The following is a 7,143-nucleotide window of genomic DNA, read 5'->3' on the forward strand; positions in this document are numbered from 1 at the left end:
ACTCACTGGAAACTGGAATGCCCCTCTTTCCCCCTCCAAGGAGGGATGGACCCCGGGCCTGTCCCTGGCTAAACTGCTCATATGAGTGACTTATTTATTCCACAGGCAGGTGAAAGCTGGCAAGAGAAGAAACCTACATGCAGGTCCACACCGCAAGGGTTCAGAGCACCTACTGTGTGCCAGACATCAGGACAACAGCGACAGCCCTGTCCCTGCCCTCGAATGGTTCACAGGCTAGATGAGGGAGCAGCTGAGCCACCAGGAAGACCAGGGCTGGGAGGGCCGCAGCCTGGACACCATCTACACAGAGGAGCCTGGGGGTGTCGGGAGGACTCTAAAGGGGGTCGGTCATATCATCAAGACATGGAGACAGTGTGTCCCCCAGCACCCAGCCCAGCCCGGCCTCCCACCCTGCATCTGGCTGCTCACCACCTCCTGTGCTGCTCACGGCCTCTTCCTCATCCTTTTTTCCTCCTCACACTCGCCCACCCTCTGACCATCGACCACACCTCACATCTGCTCCCTCAGCGCCCCACAGAGCTGTTGCAGGCCGGCCCCTGTCCTGGCGTCCACCCCGCCCCATCTCCCCCCAGGCCTCAGGGGCTCTCTCACCCCCATTTCCTTGCTCTCTTAGACACGTGGGCACCTCTTCAGTGGCTTGCCACCTAAGGAGCCCCAGGGACCTGCGTGGGGCTGTCCTTGGCCTACTCTTGAGACCACAAGAACCTCTCCTCTGGGGTCTCTGCCCTGGGGGAAGTGGGCTCAGCTCCCCAGCCGGCCCGCTGTTTCCTCCATGCTTTACCCCAGATCCCCTTTCCTGGAACCCTCTCCCCTGCTCTCTACTGCCTCCCAGTTCCCTGAACCCGCTTCCCTACTCAGGAAATCTTTTTTCTAAGCTCCAGGCTGGGATTCTTTTCTCCTACATCAATTTCCCCAAAAACTGTTTTTTGTTAGACATCTTTCCTTTCCCCAGACATGGTGAAATTCAGGATGCAAAAAAAAAATCATTTCCATACTGGATACTCCTTCCCTGGGGGAATGAGAGAAGGATGGCCCAGCAGACTGAAGAGAGGGGAAATCACAATCACATACTTACGAGGTGCCACACAACGTAAGTGGTTTACAATTTAACCCACTGAATCCATTTTCCAGATAAGGTAAGTAAAGGCCAGACAGGTTAAATAACAGATTTAACCAAGTGGCCAGGTGCAGTAGGAGCAAGAGCAGTGTGGTAGGAGCATAGTCCAGGTGATGGTGGACAGAGGAGGAGGAAAGCTTGGTTCCAAAGTAGCTCCCTGTGGGGCCAGCCTCCTGGAGACTAGGAGGTGCACAGGCTGCCTGTGGGGCGCCCGAGGGGCAGCAGCACTGGGGGCTTCTTGTCTCCGAGGTCTTCAGACCTGAGAAAGGCTCCTAGCCTCTGCAAGGCACTGGCTTAGCAACCCTCTAACCCCTTTCCGTCCCAGAGACCGCGTCCTGAGAGGTGCAGGCCAGCCGGGCGCTCAGACTCAGTTCTGAGATGGGCCTGCAGATAAGGCCGTGTGTTCTGCCGAAGTAGAGGGAGGTAGATGCAGCTTATCTTCTGACCAAGCAGAGGAAAGAGGAAACGGATGGAAACATGGGCTGGGAAAGTTGCGGTGAAATTGCCAGTGTGGGTTTGGGTAAATATTCAGTCTAGACACGCAAAGAACCTCGGAAGAAATCGATCACTCACTTTCACACACCCCCAGCCTTTGCCCAGCTGTGCCCCAGCCTGAATGCTCTTCCCCTTCTCTTCAACCAGCTGACTCCTCCTTCTCTTCCAGGTCTCTGATTAAATGCAGCTTCCTCCAGGAAGCCTTCCGGTCCTCAGACTGCGCAGAGTGGTGCTGATTTCACCTGCCCTGGTGCCAGCCAGATTCGATTCCACAGTTAAAAGCACTTCAGGCCACTGCTGGGGAAACATCCTGTGGGTGGGCTGCAGGTTGGGGGCTCCAGCCTGCTGAGAGGGCTCACACCTCCAGCGCAATGACCCCCCCCAGGGCCCCTCCTAAATTCCCTCCCACCTGGGTGTCTTCAGCCCTACAGCATCTGCCTCTCCTCTGGGTGGTCAGACAACGTGACTTTCATCTCCTTTCTTCCACTTATAGCTGAGGAACCTTGAGCAAGCTACTTGACCTCTCTGTGCTTTAATTTCCTTATTTAGGAAATGGGGATGATACTGATACCTACCTCATTAAAGCAGATACTCCATTACTGCCATCATCATCATCACCATCATCTCTCAATTTCCCCAATTTCTCCAGTGTGCTAGTGATTGCATGTCCAAGGGCAGGAATGGAATTTCCTCGCGCCCCCCAGGGGCAGCTCTTGAGTACAGCATCCTTCCAAGAGCAACTCAGGATTCTAAGGGTTGAAAGTGACATCCCCCAATCCCCACAAAAAAAATTAATCCAATCTGGCTTAAGTGAGAGGAGAACTGACTTCCTACCAGCAGCCGTACACTGTGCCCTCCTCTGAGGGTCATCCAGTGGACGGCTGCTTCTTAAATGTCCAAACCGCAATGACAACGTCATCTCTTCAGAGTCCTTTGGGGGCTCCCTTTTTATTCAACACTGAGTACCTGCTCTACATTCTCTGCTCTCTGCCCTATGGAGCAGCTGTGAAAAACACAGATGAAAAATCCCTTCCCTTGTGGAGTTAACATTCTAGTGGAGGAGCTAGAGAAGTTAAAAAATCATCAAATATTCTATAGAATCTCTCAGGTGGTTCCAAGTGCTGAGGAGTAAAATACATCGGGAAAGGGTAGAAGAGGTGTGTGTGATTTTGAACAGAGGGGTCAGGGCAGGTCTCACTGAGGGGATAACCTGTGAGTCCAGACTTGAAGGAGGTACAGCAGGGAGCCATGGTGATATTGAGGGAAGAGCATTCCAGGTACAGGGAACAAGTACAAAGGCCCTGGGGCAGGACTGGAGCTTGTTCCTGGATGCATCTCTAGCAACTAGAGTGGCAGCTGGCACATAATAGAGTTTAACAAACATAGCATGGATAGATGAAAAGCCCAGGTAAGAGCTTCAAGAACAAGTTGCTCAAATGATGGCGTCAGGGTTGTTACCTTCTCCACCTGTTAGCTTTATTCTCAGACAACTTTTCACCCTGTGGCCCAAGACAGCAATTCACCTTCAAATCCCACTCAAGAGAAAAATCTATTTCCCAGTATTCCCAGCAAAGGCCCCAACTCCTTGGCTGAGTGGATCACCTGTCCATCTCCTGACCAGTCCCTGAAACCAGGCTATGGTAGAAGGATGCTGGACAGGCAATGAGTCAAGGTTTTACAGAATAATCATAACAGTTAAGATTTATTTATTCATTTATATTAAGCACTACTGAGTGCTGGCCCCAGCTAAGGTGAATTTAATGCTCACAATAGCCCCATGAAATAGCTTAGCCCCATTTTATAGATATAGAAACTGAGGCCAAAAGGAAACTGAGGCTTGAGCTTTTACAGCTGGAAAGTGGCAGAGCCTGAGATCTCCTGGCTCAAAGGGAGCCCAGAGTCTCCACAAGACTCAACCCTGAAATTCCCTGTGCTGTCTGCTGGCCACCCCTCACCAAGCCAGGCACAGGCTGGCTGCACCAACCACTGAGCTGGAGGCGGAAGTCCTTAGCACAAGAGCACACCGAGAACACCAAGGGAGCCACCTCTGACAGAGAAAGAAGGAAATGAGGGACCACTCAGGGCAGGCTCCCAGTGGGCCCACAGGGATGGGGAGGCCGCTGCCGGCAGAACCTAGAGGCGGCTGACCCCAGCTTGTCCCTCAGACAGAAGCCTGAGGTAGGGGTAGGAGGCCAGTGGGAGGGTGGGCTGCCTCCCATGTCAGAGGTCCTGAGAAGTCAGGATGAGGATGGGATGCGGGTCAGGGTGCAACCTGCCAGGAGCTCAAGAAAGGAGCTAGTATTTATGGTGTGCCTGCTGTATACCTGAGCCCTGACAGCCACATCTCCTTCCAAGCTCAGGAGGACACCAGCAGCCTACTTCAGGAAGGCAGACCCACCTGCTCTCCATAGTGTCCCCCGCACCCAGCCCAGCTCAGTGCCTACACACAGCAGGAGCTCAATAAATGTTTGCTGCAGAATGAACCTCCCAATGGCCCTGTAAAGAAGATAAATTCCTACCCCTGTTTAAACTGAGGCTCAGAGAAGATCAAAGCATGACCAGTATTGCGGTTCAGTTGCACCCAGCTCCCAGAGGAGCATGCCTGGGAAATGCCGGAGCTGTGAGGTCTGGGGCAGCTAGATCTCGGGTGGAACTGGCTGGCCAGGCATCCAGAGACCTGGAGGGCAGCCACCTACCTGGAGTAACTGGAGTCCCACTCTCATGAAATGTTCACTCTTCACCTCTCTGGCCTCAGCATCCTTGTCTGTGAAATGGGAACGATCACGCCCACCCTCTGATGAAGGGGTTCGATCACAGAGGCCAAGGCCAGGCCCACGGCATCTCCCAGTGAGAGCTCTGGGAGGGCAGGTGAGCCAGGATGGCCGCCTGGGCACCATGTCTGGCACAGGGCAGTGCTGGCTAAACACGTGCCTGAGTGAGGACTAGAGCTCAGTAAATAATGCTGCTGCTGACGCTGCTGAGGGAGAGCCCCTCCCCTTGCCCCCTGCTGCACTCACCCAGCCCCCCCAGTTCTTCTTCCCTGTCCCCTCCTACCTTACTTGCTCCAACCCCTCCTCCATTCAGATCCTCCCCCTCCACCGTGCCATTTCTCTCCTCTCCCATCTGTGCCCCATTCCTCCTCCCTCCTCCCCCACCCCATCCTCCCTCTGGTTTTTCCTCCTCTTCCCTACCCTCCCGCACTATTCTTCCCTCACCCTCCCCAGCACTTAGCCCAGCCCTTCCTCACTCCTCCATCCTCCCCTTCCCTCACCTTATTCTCTCACCCCACCCCACCCCCTGGGCACTAGCCCCAGCTGGCAGGGGTTTTACATAACCCTGGCAGGCTCGTGCTCACAGGAAGTGACTTCCCCTCCTCTGGGGTCCCTCCCTCCCCAGTGGTGACACTGTTGGGGGACGGGTGAGTGATGCTGCCCAGGCCAGCAAGGACAGGGCTGCAGGGGTTCCAGAGCCCCCCACCCCCACCAGCTGTCCCCAGGACACTGCAGACCTGCTAGCCACAGCCACAGGGTCTGCCCCACCCCTACCCACGCCTGCACACTTCCTTTTTGTTTTCGTTTTTTTATCTTTTTCTGAGAAGACAGAGGACCCCACTTTCCAAAGGGAAGTCCCTTGGAACTGGAGTGGGATGTAGGCCAGAGAGTCCAAGGAGTCCTCCCAGAGCTAAAGCCAGTGGAGCTCATTCAGGGGTATTAACCTGGACCTAAAGGGCCATCATGACTCTCTCGGGCTGGTCCACCCTCCAGGCCAGGGCCCAGACAGCTGCAGTAAGATTCAGACAAGAAGTAAGTGGGCTGATTTTTAATTGTGGGGAGAGAGGAGCCGAGAAATGTCCTACTCAGACCCACCCTGGCCCTGACCCCTCCTCCAGTTCCTCACAGCTAAAGCTCTGGGGGCTTCCCCAGTTTGGGAGGGTACACAAGGAAGACCCCAGAGCTGGGGAAGCTAGCGATGGAACTCCTGATCTGAGCCATCCATCAGGCCCGATCGGTCAGAAGCACCTCTATTCCCCTGGGGCTGCTTCACTCACTCTACCTCCCAAAAAGGGAGACCAGAATCTTCCTACTCATTACTCAGCAGGCCCGAGAGTCCTGGAGACTCAGGTGGCAGGGGCTGGGCTACGCAACAGGTACAGCACAGACCCTGGATCTGGATTAGAGGCCAGGCTGCCCACTTAGCTATGTGACCTCTAGCTAATGACCTTACATGTCTGAGCCTTCCTTTTCTCCAAATAAGTTGAGTATTGTCAAGTTAAAAGAGTTTACACACACAATGGATTCTCAGTAAGTGTAGCTTATTACGGTGGTGGATGGGTCCCAAGCTAAAACCTACGGGTGACACGAGAGAGAGAGACTTCTCGAGACTCAGGAAAGGAGTGTGGAGGCTGGCAGGAGGCCTGGGTCCTCTCCAGCCAGAGGGAGGATGAGCCTGGGCAGGGGGCCTCAGCCTGTAGGAGATCTGCACCTGGGGAAACTGCAGATGTTTCCTATAACAAGACCAGGAGCAAGGGCATCCCTGCACGGAGGGCGTTCTACACCCAGGAGGGGTGAACACTGGCCACGCCCTTATCTCAGCCACGCCTCTGGTCCTTGGACCACGCCCACCCTGACGTGCCCCTCCCCTGGTTTTCCCTCTGCCCCAGTCTGCCTTTTGTCCGCAGGTTTGCCCTGGTGTGGCCCTGCCCCTCCTGAGGCCACCGCTCCCTAGAGTCTCTAATAGCCAGTTCCTAATGCTAAGTCTCCTGCACTAGTCATTAATGCCTGTTCCTTCCCTAGCTAACATACCCTAGCCCCTGCACTTGGGCCCTCAGGGCATGCCCCTCACAGGTGTCCTGAGCCAAGTCCCCCAGCCCCCACCCCTTGATTAGAACCCTTTGCTTAAGCCACACACTTTCCTTGAACCTCTGACCTCTGCCTCAGATCTTGCTCCTATCCTCATCCTTCGAAGAGCTGCTGAGACCCCCGCGAGGATGCACGTGGCTGGACTCCACCGCTGCTCCTTCTGCTTCCCCTGGCTGGGGCCACAGAAGGGTGTGTCTCCCCTTCGGGTCATGGGCCAGAAGGCATGGATTGGACCCGAGCTCATGGACCAGAGGGGCCACTGTGGACACGCGGTGGTGGCATGTCTTCCTCCAGCCACTACTGAGACAGCCCCAAAACAGACCTCAGGATCTCCCCATCCCTGGAGACAGGACCAGGACCCCCCTCTCTGGACCCCACCTTTCAAAGCAGGGACAAGAATTCCCTGAACTATAACAGCTGCTGCTCGCTGGCTGGCTCCGCAGCACTGACATGAGTTCCCGCCTCCCCTCTTTTCCCCTGTAGGCCCCAAGCCTCGGCCCCTTGGCCCCTTTAGTAATGGGGACATAGAGTCATAAGCCCTCTACCAAAGAGCTTCAGCCAGCTGTCTCCCATGTCCTCAGAAATGTGCCAGGATCATGCCTGATTCCAGTATCTTTGGTTGCCTCCTGTATTTTGATATAGTAAGTGTTC

This window comes from Camelus dromedarius, chromosome 33 (genome assembly GCF_036321535.1).
Source record: "Camelus dromedarius isolate mCamDro1 chromosome 33, mCamDro1.pat, whole genome shotgun sequence".
Classification (NCBI taxonomy): domain Eukaryota; kingdom Metazoa; phylum Chordata; class Mammalia; order Artiodactyla; family Camelidae; genus Camelus; species Camelus dromedarius.